The sequence below is a fragment of the Tupaia chinensis genome, unplaced genomic scaffold (assembly GCF_000334495.1).
Source record: "Tupaia chinensis unplaced genomic scaffold, TupChi_1.0 Scaffold138365_1, whole genome shotgun sequence".
NCBI classification, from domain to species: Eukaryota; Metazoa; Chordata; class Mammalia; order Scandentia; family Tupaiidae; genus Tupaia; species Tupaia belangeri.
Window position 1 is genome coordinate 2,431,353 of NW_006198262.1, and position 18,939 is coordinate 2,450,291.

The 18,939-nt window shown below is 40.7% G+C and overlaps 1 non-coding gene across 1 annotated transcript; it reads left to right on the plus strand.

Moving 5' to 3' along the window:
• The first annotated feature begins 395 nt into the window (after nucleotides 1-395).
• On the plus strand, nucleotides 396-502 carry LOC114004507 (U6 spliceosomal RNA). Its single transcript, XR_003546637.1, has one exon. It is a non-coding gene; the product is annotated as a U6 spliceosomal RNA (small nuclear RNA).
• The last annotated feature ends 18,437 nt before the right edge of the window (nucleotides 503-18,939 follow it).

Here is an 18,939-nt window from a genome sequence, read left to right on the forward strand (position 1 = left end):
CAGGTTGATTTTAAAGGATGAACAGCCTTAGCAGATGGAGAATGAGAAGAAGCAAGAAGTATCTGGAGGAGGTAGAAGGTCACTTAGAATGGCACGTTAAGATTAAAATACAAATAAACCTTTAATTGTCCTCTACTCAGTTCAATCCAGGAAGACCTTGAGTTCTGCCTGAGAAGAGGGGCATCAATTGTTCCTTTCATCTCCTCTTTAGTCAGAAAAAACTATGTCCTTATTTACACTACACTGCCATAGATCTTTCTTTAATGCTAGAAAATTACTGGTGTTACTTTTAGACTTTTTAGTCTGATCACACAGCAAAAGGTTGGATGATATCTTCTGCTTATTCAGAGTAAGACAGTGTAGCAAAGTAAGAAGAGCTTTCAAAAAAATAATAAGTGCTCGCTTCGGCAGCACATATACTAAAATTGGAACGATACAGAGAAGATTAGCATGGCCCCTGCGCAAGGATGACACGCAAATTCGTGAAGCGTTCCATATTTTTGCAGCTTCAAAAAAAAAATAATAATAATAATAATAATAAATTAGGAACCAGCAGTTGGCGAATGGCTATGTCGCTGGACTCCCATGTAGTTGACTGTGGTTCGAGTCCCAGACCTGGTGACTGAAATTCACGCTGGGCACAAGTGCATGCATGCCCAAGATTCCAAGAGGAGAATGGAGGAGAAGGGATTGTGGCATTGCCATCCCCCTGGGGGGAGGGTGTGATTTCTTGCTTTTTTTTTTTTTTCTCTCTCTCTGTCTTTCTGGCGAGCGCACGTGCCCTATAACAAAAACCTCTCCAAATAAAAAGAAAAGAAAAGAAGAAGAGCTTTCAACGTGGCTCAATCAGATGTGGCCTTGATATTTATTGGCTGTTGGATCTTAACCAAATTACTGAAGGTCTTTAAAATTCCATTTCCCTTTTGCAAAATGGAAATAGTAATTACCACCCACAGAAAGGGGATAAGATCCAGTGGGTTAAGGTTTACAAAAAGATTTGACAGTGGTCTCTGAATTAAGTTATGGTACTGTGTGTTTGTTACTATCACCAAGGAGTTTAAACTGTATTAATAGAGGTGCAAGTCTATTTTGTGATTTCTTTCTATTTCAATGGTTCTTTGTACTATTAGAAGCACCGAACAGGTGGTCATTTTTGGTAGATGAGGATAGGCTATGAAGCATATATTAATCAAACACCTGCTACATATTTTTCTCTGCTTATCCCTGTGAACAACACAAAAAGAACATCAAAAGACATCATCTCAATATAGTCACTTTCTTCCCACTCCCCATTCCATTTTGTCTAATGATATTTGTAGTTGGCAGAATAAAGTTTCCCCAAAGATGTTTGTCCTAATTCTTGGAACCAGTGACTATAGTACCTTGCATAGCAAAGGAGAATTAAGGTTGCAGATAGAATTAAAATTGCTTATCAGTTGACCTTAAAATAAGATCTTATCCTGAATTATCTGAGTGGGTTCAGTGGATCACAAGAGTCCTAAAAGTAGAGGAAGAAGTCAGAAGAAAGAGTCAGACAGAGAAAAGCCTGAGAAAACCTTGATCCATGTTGTTGTCTTTGAAGATGGAAGGAGGCCACCAGCCAAGGAATGTGGCAGCCTCTAGAAGCAAGAAGAGATCAGAAGATGGAATCTCCCTTAGAGGCTCCAGAAGGAGCAAAGTCGTACAGACGCCTTGATTTTAACCCAATAAAATCCACTTCAGACTGTGCCCTCTAGAATGAAAGAATAAATTTGTGTTGTTTTATACCATTATTGTGTCATAATTTGCTACAGCAGCTATGGATAACTAACACAATATTAGTAATCACTTTTATTATTTTTATTATTTATTATAGGGCACATGTGTATGCCAGAAAAAGACAGAGAGAGGGGGAAAATGAGAAACTACCATCTGGGCATATGGCTACCCTTAAATTCCTTCTCCTCCCCTTTCCCCTTGGGATTTTTATTTATTTTTAAATTTATTTATTTATTTATTTACAGTCATTCACTGAACATCAGTACAGTATACAAAATGAGATTTTCCATCCAGTATACATTGAATATTGGCTTAATCAAGTATATTACTATATATATTATCATCAACAAATAATTTTCTATTTTTTGTTTCTTACATATTTTGCTTCTCCCCACCTTGACTCCCTACCTCTCACCCTCTGTAAATACCCCCTCTTCTCCCACATTGTCTCTGGTACAAACAATTGTTTTTATATCTTTTTTCCCTCACATTTCATTGATTTGCTAAAGATCTTAATTAATTTAAAGACTTTTGATAGCAAGCACAGCTGCTATATACATATTTCTGAATGCGTGTCTGATTTTAGGTGTAAACCTCAGTGAATAAAGTAAACATACTATAAAATAGCACCTCACTGGGTCTATATAGTTTACTGCAGTCATTAAGTAGGTATTAATAGGCATTTTTAATGCATTTTTAATTTCAAAAGAAAAATTTTAGTTTTAATAGATCAAAATTAAAAGAAATGGGGGGCAGCAGGTGGCGTGGTAGTTGAGAGCTCTGGATTCCCACACGGCCGACCATGGTTCAAGTCCCGGACCTGGCGGCTTGCTTTCTCACTTTCTCTCTCTCTCTCTCATTCTGTCCCTCTCTGGTCAAATTTAAATAAATAAAGAATTAAAGTTAAATTAAAAAAAATTAAAAGAAATGTAAAGAGAATTCACTTAAGACTTAAAGCCAGGAAAAAGGTTAGGATTCAATTCAAATAGTAGGTAGATGAACCTATCAACAGTTCAAGAAAAGACAAAAATCCTTAAATCTGGACAACAAAGCACAGAAGAAAATCAGTATTATTTTAGTTGAAAAGTTATAAAATTTGATTTCACTAGTTCAGTCTCATGTAATTAAACTCTCTTCTGTTGAATTTGCAGTGTTACTGTGGTCCAGTCTTTCTATTTAAGTTCTAGAAGCTAACATTCAACATTATTATTATTATTTTGTTATTATTTTTTTGAGAGGTTTTTGCCATAGGGCGCATGCGCTCACCAGAAAGACAGAGAGAGACAGAGAGACAGAAAGCAAGAGATCACTACCGGGGGGATGGACACTCCGCAATCCCTTCTCCTCCATTCTCCTCTTGTGTTCTAGGTCATGCACGTACATGCGCCTGGCATGAGTTTAAGTCACTGGGCCCGGGACTTGAACTGCGGTCAACTACATGGGAGTCCAGCAATACAGCCATTACACTAACTGCTGGTTCCCAATGTTATTAATGATCTTTCCAGACTTGTCACTGCCATTAAGTTAGCCATTGTCTTGGTTGTTTTTTGTACTCTGATTTCTGTGTGTCTGACTTTAGTTTTCCTGGTATAGCACTCCCTTCAGAACTTCTTGGAGATCTGGTCTGGTGTTGGTAAATTCTTTCAGGTTTTGTTTATCCGAGAATGTTTTGTCTTTTCCTCAACGATAATCTTGTGGAGTACAGTATTCATGGTTGAAATTGTTTTTCACTTAACACTTTGAACATATTTTCCCATTCTTTCCTTGGTTGTATTGTTTCCAATGAGAGGTCAGACATTAGCCTTATGGGATATTCTTTGAAAGTAACTTGAGCTTTCTCTCTTGTCAATTTTAGTATCATGTCTCTGTCTGTGGTTTTGGTCAATCTGGCTATTTTGTACTTTGGAGAAGATCTTCTTGGGTTGATTCTATGTAGGGTCCTTTGTTCTTCTTGGGTGTAGATATTTGAGTGCCTCTCTAGGTTTGGGAAGTTTTCTTCCAGGATTTCTTGAAATAGATTATCAATGCCCTTATGAGTCTCTTTGCCTTCTAGGATACTGATGATCCAGATGTTTAGGCATTTAATGGTATCTTGTATTACTCGTATGTTATTCTCAACTTTTGGGGGGTTATTTTCTCAGTATTTTAGGTGAATTTTTCTAGGTCAGAGGTTCTATCTTCTACATCTCAGATTCAATCTTCTGCATGATCTAATCTGCTTTTGATAGTTTCAACAGAAGTTTTGATTTCCTGTATTACAGCCTTCATCTCTAACAGTTCTGTTTGATTCTTTTTTATGATGTATATCTCTTCTTTCTGATTGTAAAAGAACTTCCTAAACTCCTAGAACTCGGTGTCTTTTTTTTCTCCTGCATCTTCTAGAGTTCATTGTCTCTCTTCTCTTTCATCTCTGATAGTTTTATCACTATGAATATTTTAAATTCTTTTTATAAAGGTTTTATTATTATTATTTTATTTATTTTTTTTTTATTATTCACCCATTAAATCGCTATACATCATGTAGATTGTGAAGAGACTTTTCCCCAGCATGATAAATACCTTAGTCCAGCCCAGTTGAGACCACCATACACATCCTCATCAACAGATTGTGGGACACAGATAAGATTTATTTTAAATTCTTTATCTGACATTTCCATGAGTCCCCTTGTATTCTGTGTGGAGGAAAAGAAGTTATTATTTTCTATTAGAGGAGAGATATTTTCTTCATTTCTCATATTTCTTGTGCCTCTGCAGTGGTTTCTGGCCATCTGATGAATTGTACATTTTTTTCTATTTTGTGAAGTTAAATCTAAACAGAGGAATACAGAAGGAGGTGATCTGCAGTCTATAAACAGTACCATTTTTCTCCTGTTGCACAACTGATTCAATGAAAATTGAGGATTAATCTGACCCTGAAACTATTCAGGTATTTGGTTACTGAATACCTAGACCTGTCTAGAAATACAGTGTATGGAAGTTGAGCAGAAAAATAAGAAAGGTAAAGAGAAAAAGAAAAGGAATAGAAAAAAAAGAAGAAGAAGAAGAGAAAAAAAAAAGACAAAAACAGTAAGAAAAAGAGAAGGAAAAAACTTGTTAAAAAATGAAAACTACACGGCCCACTAGTGTGCTATGTGAATGAGGCTGCTGGGAACTCAAATATAGATGGCTGCTGATTGGCTTATCCTACGGAGGTAGGGTTTCCTTGGGATTTTGAGTGCATGTGCACACGTACCCAGCATATTTTCAAGTCTGTAGATCTGACACTTGAATCATGCTGTAGGCCATGTGGGATCCAGCTGCTTCCAGGTGGCTGATTGGTCCCACTTTCTTCTTTTAAGGATTTCTTTTATTCAGCAACTATGTATAGAATGCTTACTTTTGTGCCAGCCACTGAATAATCATTAAATATAAAAGTATAGAGAAGTGGAGAGGGACTATACCTGGTCAGTCTCTGGCCTCATGAAACTTACAGGCTGGTAAATTCAGCCAATTATACACGAGACTGCGACCATGATGATGGCAAACCAAGACATACGCATGGTGCCTGTCTTCTATGATTTCAGCAATTAAGTGATATGTCAGAAAAATCACCATAGGTTCACCCTGCTAGCCCCTACCCAGTTACTTCCTCCCCCAAAGATTAGAGAAAGGTAAGGCTAGAGCTAGGAGTGGAGCCCACCTTGTCCCTAACGTGCTTGGGAGCTAAGCTGGAATCACCTCATTAGAGTGAAACACTTGACCATCATCCTTGGAGTTCAACTCTGGCCCGAGGTTGGCTGTGTTAGTTCCTCCTTCTGTCTTTTCTCTACACTGTCAATCACTAGAAAAGATATCAGAGACATTTACCAAGCACAGCTAATCAGTTAAGCATTCAATTAATTAGGCAATCATTTTTTGCACTTGATTTTCATTACAGTGAGTTTATTTTAGTTTCTTGTGTAAGAAAAAACAGGTGCTCACACTTAGCTTCATCAACTTCCTGTTGCTGTTTGATTCACATATTATTTTTAAAATGGGTTTATTTTGGGGGGAAATGTGACCTGAGAAAACCCACTTGTATTTACTCTCCAGTGTTGCTATTTCTGTGGTTGTGGTGGTAGTTTTTTCTCCAACACTGGGAGGGTTTAAAAGAATAAATGAAGCCACATCATGTGATACTCCCTGGGCTGAAGTCTTTGTTTCTTCTCATGAGTTATGCCTGTTCCCTTTTCAGATAGGAAAGGAGCCTAAATTTAAATTTACTAGCAGTCTCTGAAAGCCCAGTGTAGGCTGAAGTTAACATTATTTTGTTCACATGCTGATGGCTTCAAGGCTGTTTCTAGTGAGCTCAGGGCTGCTGTAAACCCAGACCCAGCTGCCTCAGGCCAGGAACTATGAGCCTTCAAGACAAACCACTTACTTTACATCCTTGCTGCCTCCAGAATCAAATTTCTGTCTCCTGCAGATCCCAGTGTGAAAATGTTGCTCTGTAGATTAGAGCCGTGTTCAAGATTCACATCTAAGTGGACTCAATGACATGCATGTTAATTACTTTCTCCAAGTATTTCTTAAAGAAAAGAAATAGACCTGTCTATTATCCATTTTCTCATACAGGTTGGCGTGATCCACCCACACTGCTCTTGTGCAGTTTTGAAGTCACACCGCATTCTCCCTTGTCTATTTTTCCTTTGTTTGTAATATGAAGGGTTAATATAAAAATAGACATTCTCTAGGCATCATAGAGTTCCCCTTTAGGTTCCCATGGAAACAAAGCAGTACAAATATGCAAAAACATGTTTTAAGTTAGCCAAAAATTGTATCCTCCTAAGATTTAGGGTCATTCTGCCTTATGGATTGGGAAAACATTTTCTTTTTTTAGATTCTTTTTTAAGGAATTAATAAAACCTCCTCACCTGCCCCTCACTCTATACCACACATTCACAGACTGGTTTTTAGAGGTATGCAACAAAAAGGTTATTTTGTGACATTTCCAAGGCAATCCCTTGAGGGTTTAGTGAAAAAAAATAAATCCTGTTCAAGCAAAGTTCCTTTCCCTAACCTCAGAAGGGAAAACAAAAAAAGATACTTCTTTTTTTTTTTTTCAATTTAAAGCAATTTGGAATTGCTCCTGGGGTTAGACTATTGGAAAACTGTCCACCAAGCAAACAAGCTTGGTCACCACCCCTGACCTGCGGCAATGACATCCACGGGGACACACGAGACAAATAAATACTTAGAGAAAGCAGAGGTTCTGGCTTCTGCCCACAGAGCCCTGAGTCAAGGCTGCCTTTTTCCGTTCCTTTCCAGTTCAGATAAATTGCACTTGGCCAATGGAAACCTCCTAAGGGCATTGTGGCTGTAGCAGGAGAATGAAGAAGACATAAAATTAGGGCTTTTGTCACTGTCACTTGATTTCATTAAAGAGCGTTGGTTCTCAGTAATTTGTATGAGGTGGCTCAGGCAGATTGGGGAGGACAGGAGCGAGGCTGGGCAGCATCATTTCTCTTATGGGCCATACTGCTGTATCCTATACCACCCCCCTTGTCAGACCAGGGACTGGCCCCTAGTTCCTATTGAGGCTCTTAGAGTCTCTCAGCTGCCCCTCCCCACTGGAGAATGTCCCTCAGCTGCAGGGAGTTGCCTGACTGGGGTGGTTGCATCCTCTCTAGGACTGACTGATTCTGGTACAATAGGTCGCTCCCAGTTAAAGAGTGAACCACATTTAGAATTTTTGAGCTCCAGGAGCCCCCCCTGAGCTCAGGCCAAGTCCTCCTCCTTGCTAGAGATATAAAAAAGGTTTCTTTCCAACCTCAATTTCCTTTCTACCCTCCTTACAGATTTCTCCTAACAACCTCCTCAGATTAGTATCCCTGTCTCAGGCTGTTTCCAGGGTGCCTGAGCTGCTGACAACCCTCCTAGCTGGATTGTTGTAAAGATGCACTTGGTTATGTGTTAAATTATAGACTCTCCAAAGATGTGTTAAGTCCTGAGCTCCAGTATCTGGGAATGTGACCTTATTGGGAAGCAGAGTCTTTGCAGACACTCAGGATGTGGTCATTGAGATGGACCCTACTCTATTATGACTGACAAACTTCAGTCTTGCTCCTCTGAACTCTCTTCTCCACTGGACTTTGACCTTGGCTCCACCCTGTCTTTAGCCTATGTAATCCAGCTGTATCGTATCATGCTGGGTAAAGTCTCTTCACAATCTAAATGATGTATAGCGATTTAATGTATGAATTATACACACACACACACACACACACACACACACACACACACACACACGACTTTCCTGAAAAAAAAAAAAAAGAATCCTGCTGAGTCAACTTTGTGAGGCTCCCCCACCTTTGATGTATCTGCCTGCGAATTTCTCACGTACTTATGTCCTCTCTCTGCCCCTTGACTATAAATCCACAGAAGTCATTGTCATGTCTGGAGCTGAGCTTAGTCTTTCTCCCTGCAATAATCCTGAATAAAGTCTTCCTTACTATTTTAACAAGTATCAGAATAATTTTTTCTGCATGTTTATAAAAAGGAGAAATTTGGGTACAGAGATAGACATTCACACAGAGAGAGAACGCCCTGTGAAGATGAAAGCAGGGACTGGGTGAAGTAGCTGTAAGCTAAGCAGTACTAAGAATTGCCCACAAACCACCAGAAGGAGAGAAGCCGGGAACAGAAGGAACCAACCCACCCACACCTTGATCTCGGACCTCTGGCCTCCAGACTGTGAGAGAATGTATTGCCTTTAGTTAAGATTTCCAATCTGTGGGAGTTTGCTGTGGAAGCCCCAGTAAATGGCTGTATCACACCTTTGCATTCTTGGCATTGTCCCCAGCCCCTTCCCCTCATTCCTTTCCTGCTCTTCATTAAACCCAACACTCTCAGGGAGCTGCATCCCAGGTAACTTGTTTCAAGAGCTCAGTCTACTCACAGGATGTGGGGCAGGTGATCAGTCTGGAGGCTCAGGAGAACTGGGTTAGGGGAAAGAGAACACCAGCAGGAAGAAGAAATTGTGGGCAGTATACAAAACTGTCCTGTCTGAAGCAGGGTTTCTCCTGCTTTGAACACTGCTGCCCTGCCATACTGAGCTGTCTCAAGCCAGAGATCCATGTGCTCTCAGAATCTGATGAGTCCCGGACCAGCAGTTAGCGTAATGGCTATGTTGCTGGACTCCCACATAGTTGACCACGGTTCAAGTCCTGGACCCGGTGGCTTAAACTCACGCCAGGCACGTGTGCATGTGTGCCCAGGGTGCCCAAGATCCCAAGAGGAGAATGGAGGAGAAGGGATTGTGGCGTGGCCATCCCCCCTGGGGAATGATTTCTTGCTTTCTATCTCTCTGTCTCTCTATGTCTTTCTGGTTAGCGCACACACCCAATAAGAAAAAACCTTTTCTAAGAAAAAGAACCTGACAAGCCGTCTCCAGCCTGTCAGGATGGCCACCAGAAATACTTAGAAATACCTTCCCCACTAACCCTGCTTGTAAACATTTTTCTTGGGTTTGAAAGATGTTCCTCTCGGTGCAATACATTATCTTAGGGCCTTTTCAATGTTCTTTTCCCTGTGAACAACCGTGTTCAACTGGATGTCAGTCATCAGGCAAACATAATTGGCTAGGGAAAGTATTATATTGTGAATTAAATTGACTGATGGAGTACTGTCAGTTTTATTAACATTCTTTGTTCAGATGATAATTTTATATCTATAAGGATGAATTACAGAATTGCTACCAAGAGCGCCAGTTCAGAATGAAGGAGTCATTTTAATAAAGCTGGCTTCATTCTGTTTTTAAATGCTTGATCTCTGCATGGGGAATTGTTTGTCTGTTGCCGGCCCACGATTGGGCAAAAAGTCAATAGAACAGGCTGTTTGGCCTCTAGCCAAATCGTGTGAAATCTCTCTAGCTCAAGGTGAATCATCTTGGGATGGTTGGCAACAAGCTAAATAGCGACAGTGGTAAAAGGAATCAAAGCTGATACAGAGAAAATGGTTAAGTGGCACATGGATATCAGCAATTGGGCTGATGGGACTCAAATCCACTCCATTACTACTTTCATCTTCCCAGGAAAGTGCCTTCTTTAGTTAGGATATTTCAGCATTCACTTCAAGTCCCCATTTCCAATTTGTATTATGCCTGGGGACCTGTCCAGCAGCTCCATTTGCTTCCCTTTCCCTCTTCTGTCCTCTTACCATATCTCCACACTGGTAGTTCCCCACTGCCATGTTCATCTCTAGAAATGTCTTCTCTATGCAGTAGTTGGGCTGTGCTTCTGAAAGATGGATCACATTGTGACACTCCTCAGCTCATTCTTAAGCTTCCAACAGTTTCTAGACCCCCCCCCCAGAATAACTTCCAAGGCTTTACCCACCCCTCATACACCATAGGCTCCATCCCTGCCTCTTTCTCTCTCTCTTTTTCTTTCTATCTCTCTTTTTAATTCTTTATACCTCTCTTTTTCTTCCTTTCTCTGTCTTTTTTTTCTTTTTTCATTTCCTTATTAAAGCACACATATACAGGCTAGGGAAAGTGATGAGAAATCACCCCTCAGGGGCATGGTCACACCACAATCCCTTCTCCTTCATTCTCCTCTCAGGATTTTGGGCATGCATCACATCCATCTAGTGTGGTTGTTTTTTTGTTTTTTTTTTTTGAATAGGTTTTTGGTATAGAGCGTGTGCACTCGCCCGACAGAGAGAGACAGAGAGACAGAAAGCGAGAAATCACCCCCCAGGGAGGATGGCCACGCCGCAATCCCTTCTCCTCCATTCTCCTTTTGGGATCTTGGGCATGCACGCACACGCGCCCGGTGTGAGTTTTAAGCCACCCGGTCTGAGTCACGAACCGTGGTCGACCAGCCACATAGCCATTACGCTAACTGCTGGTCCCATTTAGTGTGTTTTTCAAGCTATTGAGTCCAGGACTCAAATTGCAGAGTCAGCTATGTGGGATCCAGCACTTTAACCACCTGACTACTTGCTGGTCCATCCCAGCCTCTTTCTTATACTTTCATCTCTTCCTGTAGTCTATACTCTGTGACTTTGCCCTGGTTGTTCCCTTCTGGCTTGCCCTTTCCCTGGGAGTCTCATTGGCTTGCTTCCTAGTTTTGTGAAGTCAGTGTCCAAAAGTCATTAATAGACAAGCCTTTGTTGAGCATTCTCACCAATGTTTCTCCCTAACTTGATCATGTTCCCACCTGTAACTAATCACTACTGATAAATCTTTGGTTAATGTGACATACATTCAAGTATCTCACTCACTAGAACGTTCCATTGGGGGAAGGCATCTTGCCACCTTGTGTCCTGGGCCTGGAGCAGTGGCTGGCACACAGCAGGGGCAGCTCATCACAGAGCTATTTGTGGAATGAATTTATTATGTGTGAGCCACAGCTGTAGAGAGTATGTTACTCCAAAAAACTATGTTGTAATGATGACAAACATATTTCTTTAAGAGGATTTATTTCTTAGAAAACACCTTTTAGTTTTTACTAGCAAGAATGCAGATATTTCCAATGCCTAGAACATGTGGTTACTCTATGCTCAGTGTCCATGTCTGTCCCTCAGCAGTCCTGGGAATGAGGACACAGGGCTTCATTTTCTGGGCCTCCTGCACCATGAAACATGTATCTAAGCGAATTCCAATCCTGTAAGGCCAATATTATTTTCCCTCTGAACTGAAGTTAGAGGGTGTGAGCCATTTGCATTTGGTAGGGCTTACAGTTAAAACCAGATCAACCCGTCATTCTGGTTTCCAAAGCTTGGGCTACTAATCCTGATCACATTCCTCCTTCTTAAGTCTATGCATGTGGCTTGGCTTTGCATGTTTGATTGTGAGAAACTTTGTGTGTATGAGAGAGAGACAGACAGAGATTGTGTATGTGAGAACATGGATGTATATGTTTATGAGAGACTAGTGAGTACATGTAAGTGTGTGTGAGATCATGTGGAAGTTTATGTAGGTGTATGAGTGTGAGAGTGTGTGAGTGTGTATGAATGAGAGCACATTTATTAGTGTACGCATGAGTATATGAAGGGGTGTGTGATTGTAGAAGTATGTGCATGTAGTTGAGTATGTGAAAGAGTATGTACAAGGGGGCTTTATGGGAAAATGGAATTAAAGTTCAAGTTTATCTTGGTGCAAAAATTTTAAAATCTATGCATAGTTTTTTTTAATTATATATATTTTCCATGAACTTTTTGAAGACCCTGTGTTTAGTTGCCTGTGTGTGACACAGAGTGTGTAAGACTGAGAGTATGAATATGTCTATATGGGTGTGTGTGAGAAAGATTGATAGTGTGTGGAAGTGTGTAGCTGTGTGAGAGTCTGTATGAATGTGCAACAGTATATGTATGTGTGTACGTATGTGTGGCAGTATGTAAGGAGGTAAGAGTGCTTGCATGAGTTGGAGTGAGAGTAAAATTGTGTATATGAGGTTCATGAGCTTGAATACTGTAGGTATGGAACAGTGTAAGAAGAAGTGTGCATTATGGATATGGTAGGAGATGAGACAGAGATAGAATGTGTGTGTTTATAATCATACATATGATCTAAATATATTTATATGTATAGTGTACATGACTTTAATAGAATAAGTGTATAAATATAAATATTAGATATGTCTATGTGTGTGTATATATGGTATATGTACATAGAAGTGTATAACATATGTTTATATATGTAGTGTTGGTGCAATTCTGCTTTGAGTGTGTGTATAAACATGTATATATAGCCATATATATGCATGTGTGTGTGTACATATAGTGTGAGTGAATTAAAATATTTATGATATATATGCATGTGTACATGCAATGGTCTATAAACATTACATGATATGCATGTGCATATATGTCTGTGGTGTGTGTACCCATGTATATTATATATAACTGTGTATGTACATACATGTGGTGTGTGGTGAGGAGGACCCTGCTAGTCAAGACATAGCTGGAGCATCATCTGCAATCCTCCACCTGCATGAAAACCATCCAGTCCCTGGAAAGCTCCATGTGGTTGGAGGCCACTCTGGTGAGTTCACAGGGCATGTCAGGGCCAGAGGTGGTACTCAAGAGGGGGACACAGGGAGCTTCACTCCCCCTGGGGATATTTTGGCTCCTAAGGTATCTGCTGGATTCATTTACTTACTTATACTTTCATATACATGAAATTCACAATACAAACAGAAATTGGGCTCTTGTTAACAAAATGAACTATCTGGTTTGTCATAATTCTAATTATTTTGAAAGAGGCCAGTCTTTTCCCTGAAGATGCTTCCACATAGCTTAGATTCAACTTCACTTTTTACCCTCTGTCAGATAGTTCTCTTTTGCAGGGGACTAGTTGTGCCTTGTTTATATACTGGTTTCAGTGGCCTCCACAATGTGGTATTATCTCTGCTCGAGGAGATGTGATCATTTCTGCTCCCATTCCCCTTACAAGAAGAATTGAATTCTGGATCTCAGCTATACAAAGTAGGGGCTGGTGAAGACCACTTGAGGTTTGCACGTTCGCAGAGTATCATAACAAAATGTGTTACCAGAATCCTTGAAATCTGGTATTTCATAGCACAGGGCCATCAGCTTTTGCTTGCCCAAGGACTCTGTGAAACAATGAGAAAAAAAATGCACACAGACACACGTGTAAGTATATATGGAGAAATAAGATATATATGTGTGTGTGTATATATAATACACATATATATATACACATATATGTGTGTGTGTATATATATATATATATATATATATACACAATGCACACATTGTACATATCTCCCAGGTTCCTGAAACAGACTTCAGAGTTTCAGAGTTCCTAAAACCTCTGTATTTTCCTGAGGAATACAGGCACTAAGAGAATCTTTTGTTTTAATATTTGGTCTTTGACCTCAGTTTCTGACACAGAGCGCCTAATCTTTTGGAGTTTCCTAAGTTATAGGAGCATATTTTGTCCTAATGAGGTGACTTTGGGTGGACTCCTGGATACAGGAGTTGATTATTAGGAAGACTAAGGCAGGATGAGAAACTTGGAACTTTCCGCTCCACCCGCCATGCTCTGGAGAAGTGAGAGGGGCTGGATATGAGTTAATAATTGATCATGCCTATGTGATGAAGTCTCCATAAACATCCCTAAGCTATGGGATTCAGAGAGCTTTATTGCCAAACATGCAGAGCTGCCTGAGGGTGGTGCATCTCAGGAGGACATGTAAACTCTGCACCTCTTGCCTCTACCTCACCTAGTGCACCTCTTCCACCCAGCTGATCATCTGTACCCTTTGTAATATCCTTCATAGTAAACCATAAATGTAAGTAAAATATTCTCCTGAAATCTTTGAGATATTCTAGCAAGTTAATTAAACCCAAGAAGGGGTAGTGAGAATCTCCAATTTATAGGTAGGTTGGACAAAAGATGCAGGTCACCAGATATGTGATTGCCATCTGAAGTGGGGGCAATCTTGTGGGACTGAGTCCTGTGGAACTGACACTAACTCCAGGTAGGTAGTGTCAGGGTTAAGTTGAATTATAGGTCACCCTGTTGATGCTCACAGGAGTATTTCTTGGTGTGTGGGGAAAAGTCCCACACATTTGGTGTCAGGAGTGAAGTACTGAGAGTATTGTGAGTGAGAAGATGATAAAAGTTGTTATGTCATGCAGACACCCAGTGGAAGAGAGTTCAAGTTGAGTACATGGAGTCACATATGTCATTCATACACATGCACAAATGATGAAATTGATGCCCCCTGCTGCTGTAGACTTAATATTCATCTCTCCAACATTTCATATGCTGAAATCCTGACTCTCAAGGAGATGGTGTCAGGACTTGGGGGCCTTCGAGAGGAAATTAAATCATGAGTAGGAACTAAGCCCTCATACATAGGATTAGTGCCCTGTAGGTGATGCCTCAGAGAGTTGCCTGGCCCCTTCTGCCATGGGAGGACTTAGCAAAAAGGCACCATGTAGGAACCAGAAAGGGGGATTTCACCATGAACTGAATCTATTAGTATCTTGATCTTGCAATTCCCAGCCTCCATAACTGTGAAAAATAAGTTTCTGCTGTTTATAACTCACTGCATTTATGGCATTTTGTTATGGCAGACCAAGTTCACTAAGACTTGTATCTTTCTTAAGCAGGTGAACTCAATCTCTGCCATTTGAGCAGATAACCTTAGCTTAAAGAATGAACAACTTCCACACAGGGCACATCATCCCTCTTGGTGTTTCCTGGGAGGAGCCCTGTGGGGTTTTTCATCTTCTTGGGTATTGTGGAAGGCTGTTCACTCTCTGTCTTTTCTGGAGGAGGCTTAGACACCTTTGCTCCTTGCCATGTTACTCCAGGGCTTCCTGACAGAGGACTCTTCTTCTCTACCACATTGATGCTGGACATGGCCATATGGCATGCATGGCCGGGGAATGTGAGCACATTTGGGGTTTCATCAAAGAAGCTTTCAGAGGCAGCACATGTTTTTAGTCTGACCTTGCTCCTCCCACTGCCATGAGAAAGGTCAGTGCCAGATTTACCAGGGAATAAAGAGACACGTGGACTAGAGCCAGTCTGACCCAGAATGAGAACTACACATTTGCAGCTTTGTAAACCACTGAGATGTGAGAGTTGTTACTTACTGTAGCCTTTCCTAGTGAGAGCTGGTTCCTATTGGCATTGTGTTCTCCAATCCTCATTTGGGACATGGTGCCTGAAATTCCTCCTGAGAGGGAACTTGGGACTCATGCAGATGTAGACATTGGCAATTTTAGATTGGAATCCATATATCATGACCGTATCAACTGTGCTATATATTTGCTGAGATGGAGACAACTTCAGTAATTAGGTATCCAGTGCACATTTCTCATCTGAAATATTTATGGAGTGTCACACACCCTATAAAGAAACTGTCACAATCGGTGGTGCATGTGTAGGAATGCTGGCAGGACAGAATGATCAGAAACTGAGCATAGAAACAGTCCCGTTCACTGGCTTTCTTCCTGGTGAGTTCTTGGGACCAGTCCAATCCCACATCTCTTAATTCAGACAAGCCTCATCACTTGCTACAAAAACACACATGCTTCTTAGGGCCACAATTGCCAGGGCACTCTCACCTACTTTCTCTGTTCTCTTCCAGACCTGGCAGGTCAGCAAGACAGATCTCATCCACATTTTAGACACGAGAGACTGGAATTAAGGGAGGTTAAGTGGCCTCTTCAATCCAGGTGATAAGAAAGCTTAGCTGGAACCAGGCTTGCTGGTTATAAATCCTACATTATTTATATGATGTCTATATGTCTCCAATGAGCATGCTGCAGAAAACTACTTATGTAGATTATAAAAGATGTTCTATGAATACAGGGCATATGTTTTAAAATATGGGGAATGCTGGGCTGCATGGAACAGGTTTGTCACTATGGGATGTCTCAGAGATTTATCCTGCTATGGGTAAAGCTGGTGCTTTGTGGATTTCTAAGAAGTGACTGTCATCCAGCCACCAATTAAATTTGGGTCTCATTCTTCATTCTCCTGCAATAGTGTCTTATCTCAGTGTGGTATCCTGCTTTGGTTGGAGTTGGTCATCTGACTTACTCCTGCTGATAAAATATTCAAGGACATGACCAATTAGGATTTGAAACATATTGTGTGAGGCTTCACCTTGTTTTACAACAAGAGAAAAAAAAATACTTTGGGTAGCCATTGATCCAAGCAGGATGAAAGACATGTACATTATAATGGAGCAAACTAGCTTGAAACTCAGTTCAGCCAGGGCCAGCTTGGATCAGCCAAGCTCCAAGTAGTCTGCAGATGCGTGGGCAATGGACTTCACCAAACTTGTGTTGCAGAGGAGTGTGCTATGAAGTATTCTTGTGGCAACATCTAACATAAATATACAGTATTCCTCTCTTTCTTGGTCATGAGGCCCTTTATTTGTTGAGTAGGTACAGAATATACCTGGAGAAAATCTAACATTCTATCCTAGGACTTTATAAGAAAACACATTCATAGCATTGTAGGGGGGATTGCATGGTAGAGACAGGGGCAGGATGGGCAACTCTCACTGTGTATCTATGTTGTGAGCACTTTTGAGCCATTTGGTTTATTATGACTTAAGAAATCCACCTCTGCAATCTTCACAGAAAGGAAAAGGAAATAGTGTAAGAAGGGCTGTTAAGCACATTTTCCCTGTCAGAGCACATCAAACAGCCTTCATAGCCAAGATACTTGTTATATAAACTCATGGCCTATGGGAGAAAGAGATCAACATTGACTGTCTTCTGGGAGGAGACCCTCAGGGTCAGGAACCCTCAGAGCTATGGTGCATGGGCAGCATTTGGCCAATCCCCCATCACTTTGGAATACCTCCACCTATGGGTGGTACGGTCATAAGGTTTTCTCCTCTGTAACATTCAAAGAGGGGCTCTGAGGTTGGCCTTGTGGCTTGTTCATTGGGACATAAACTCACACTCATGAAATGGCATTTACTCCTGAGCTTCTCTTATTTAACATAAGATCCTGCTGAGTCACTCAGGAGGTCAAGTGTAACAGAAAGAATTTGAGTTGTTTCCAAGACCTTTAGACTGTTGCTCAGCTATTTGGGTGAAATAAAGAAAACAGACATGCTAATTGTCATGACTTGATCATTGTTCAATATATACATGTACTAAAACATTACACTAGTTTCCATAAATATGTATAATGATTATGTTAATTAAAAAGCAAAAGAAGGAGCCAGCAGCTAGCGTGGTGGTTATGGCACTGGATTCCCACATGACTGATTGCTTTTTAAGTCCTAGACATGGTGGCTTGAAAATTATGCTGGGCTTGTGTGTGTGCATTCCCAAAATCCCAGGAAGAGAACGGAGAAGAAAGGATTGGCCATGCCACTTGTGGAGTGATTTCTTACTTTCTCTTTCACTGCCTCTCCAGCTAGTGCATGTGCCCTATGGCAAAAACTTAAAAAAAAAAAAAAAGAAAAAGAAAGAAAGAAGAAATAAATAAAGAGAAGAAAGAGAGAAAGGAAGAAAAAAAAGAGAAAGAAAGAAGAAAGGAAGGAAGGAAGGAGGAAGAAAGAAGAAAGGAAGAAAGGGGAAGAGAAAGGAAGAAAGAAAGAAAGAGAAAAAGAAAAGAAGAAATAAAGAGAGAAAGAGAAAGAAAGGAGAAAGAAAGAAAGAGAAAAAGAAAGAAAGAAAAAATAAAACCACCAGTTTCAAGAATGGCAAAGTCTGCAGTTCCAGGAAGGAAAAGCAGTCAACTCTTTTCAAGAGTCATGCTCAGTGTAGGGTGGAATATTTTTGTAGCTTCTTAGTTTACTGGCATCTCAATGGTGCTTATCCTTGAAGACAAAGTGTTAACAGGCAGTGGTCCTCATCTTGGGAATATTGGGGAATGGGTCATCTCCTGTCTCTTCTTCCAGGGACCTCCTCATGTCTATCCCACTGGAAACTGGCCGTGGGCTAGATCTCTGTGACATCAGAGAGACAGCTGGGAGCAACCACAAGCAATGACAATGTGATCAGACCATGTAGCCAGCATCTCCCAAATTTATGGGAAAACCCTATTCTTAGGAACAGAGCAAGAAAGTCTTGTCTTGCTTTTGCCATGGTAAGAAATCATGGAAAAGTCAGTCCCGATAACTCAAAACAGATGAAGTGTGACCTATCTGAAATTTGAAATTCTTTAACATCATCACTCCCTGGGCATTTTCTTTCCTTCCGTCTCAGAGGAAGATCATTTTTCAACCATCCCAAGCACCATCAGACTTTCCCTGTCATGTCCGCAGGCTTTGAGATTAGAAGATAGAGGATGGAGAGAAATGTCTTTACTGCCTTTTAGCACCAGACCATAAAGAGGCATCAAGGGTCGACCTCTGCCTCCACAGCATCAATCTTCCATTATTTATAGGGGGTGACAGTTCAAGATGTTGAAAAGGAGATGAGGAGATCTGAGTCTCTGGTCCTGAAATTAAGTATGAAGCATAAATACAGTCACTTAACTTTTCTTTGTACATATTCCATCTGTAAACACAATGAAACAGACCCAGAGAGAGCACAAAGATCGGTGTGAAGGAACCTTCGGTAAGGGCAGAGCATTCCACAGAATCAACTGAGCAATCTTTGTATACAAAGAAACTTAATAAGATTCACTTATTTTTTTTCCCCCTTCAAAACAGATTTGCCCTTTCTCAAGAAGATACCAAAAGGGGGACCAGCAGTTAGCATAATGGC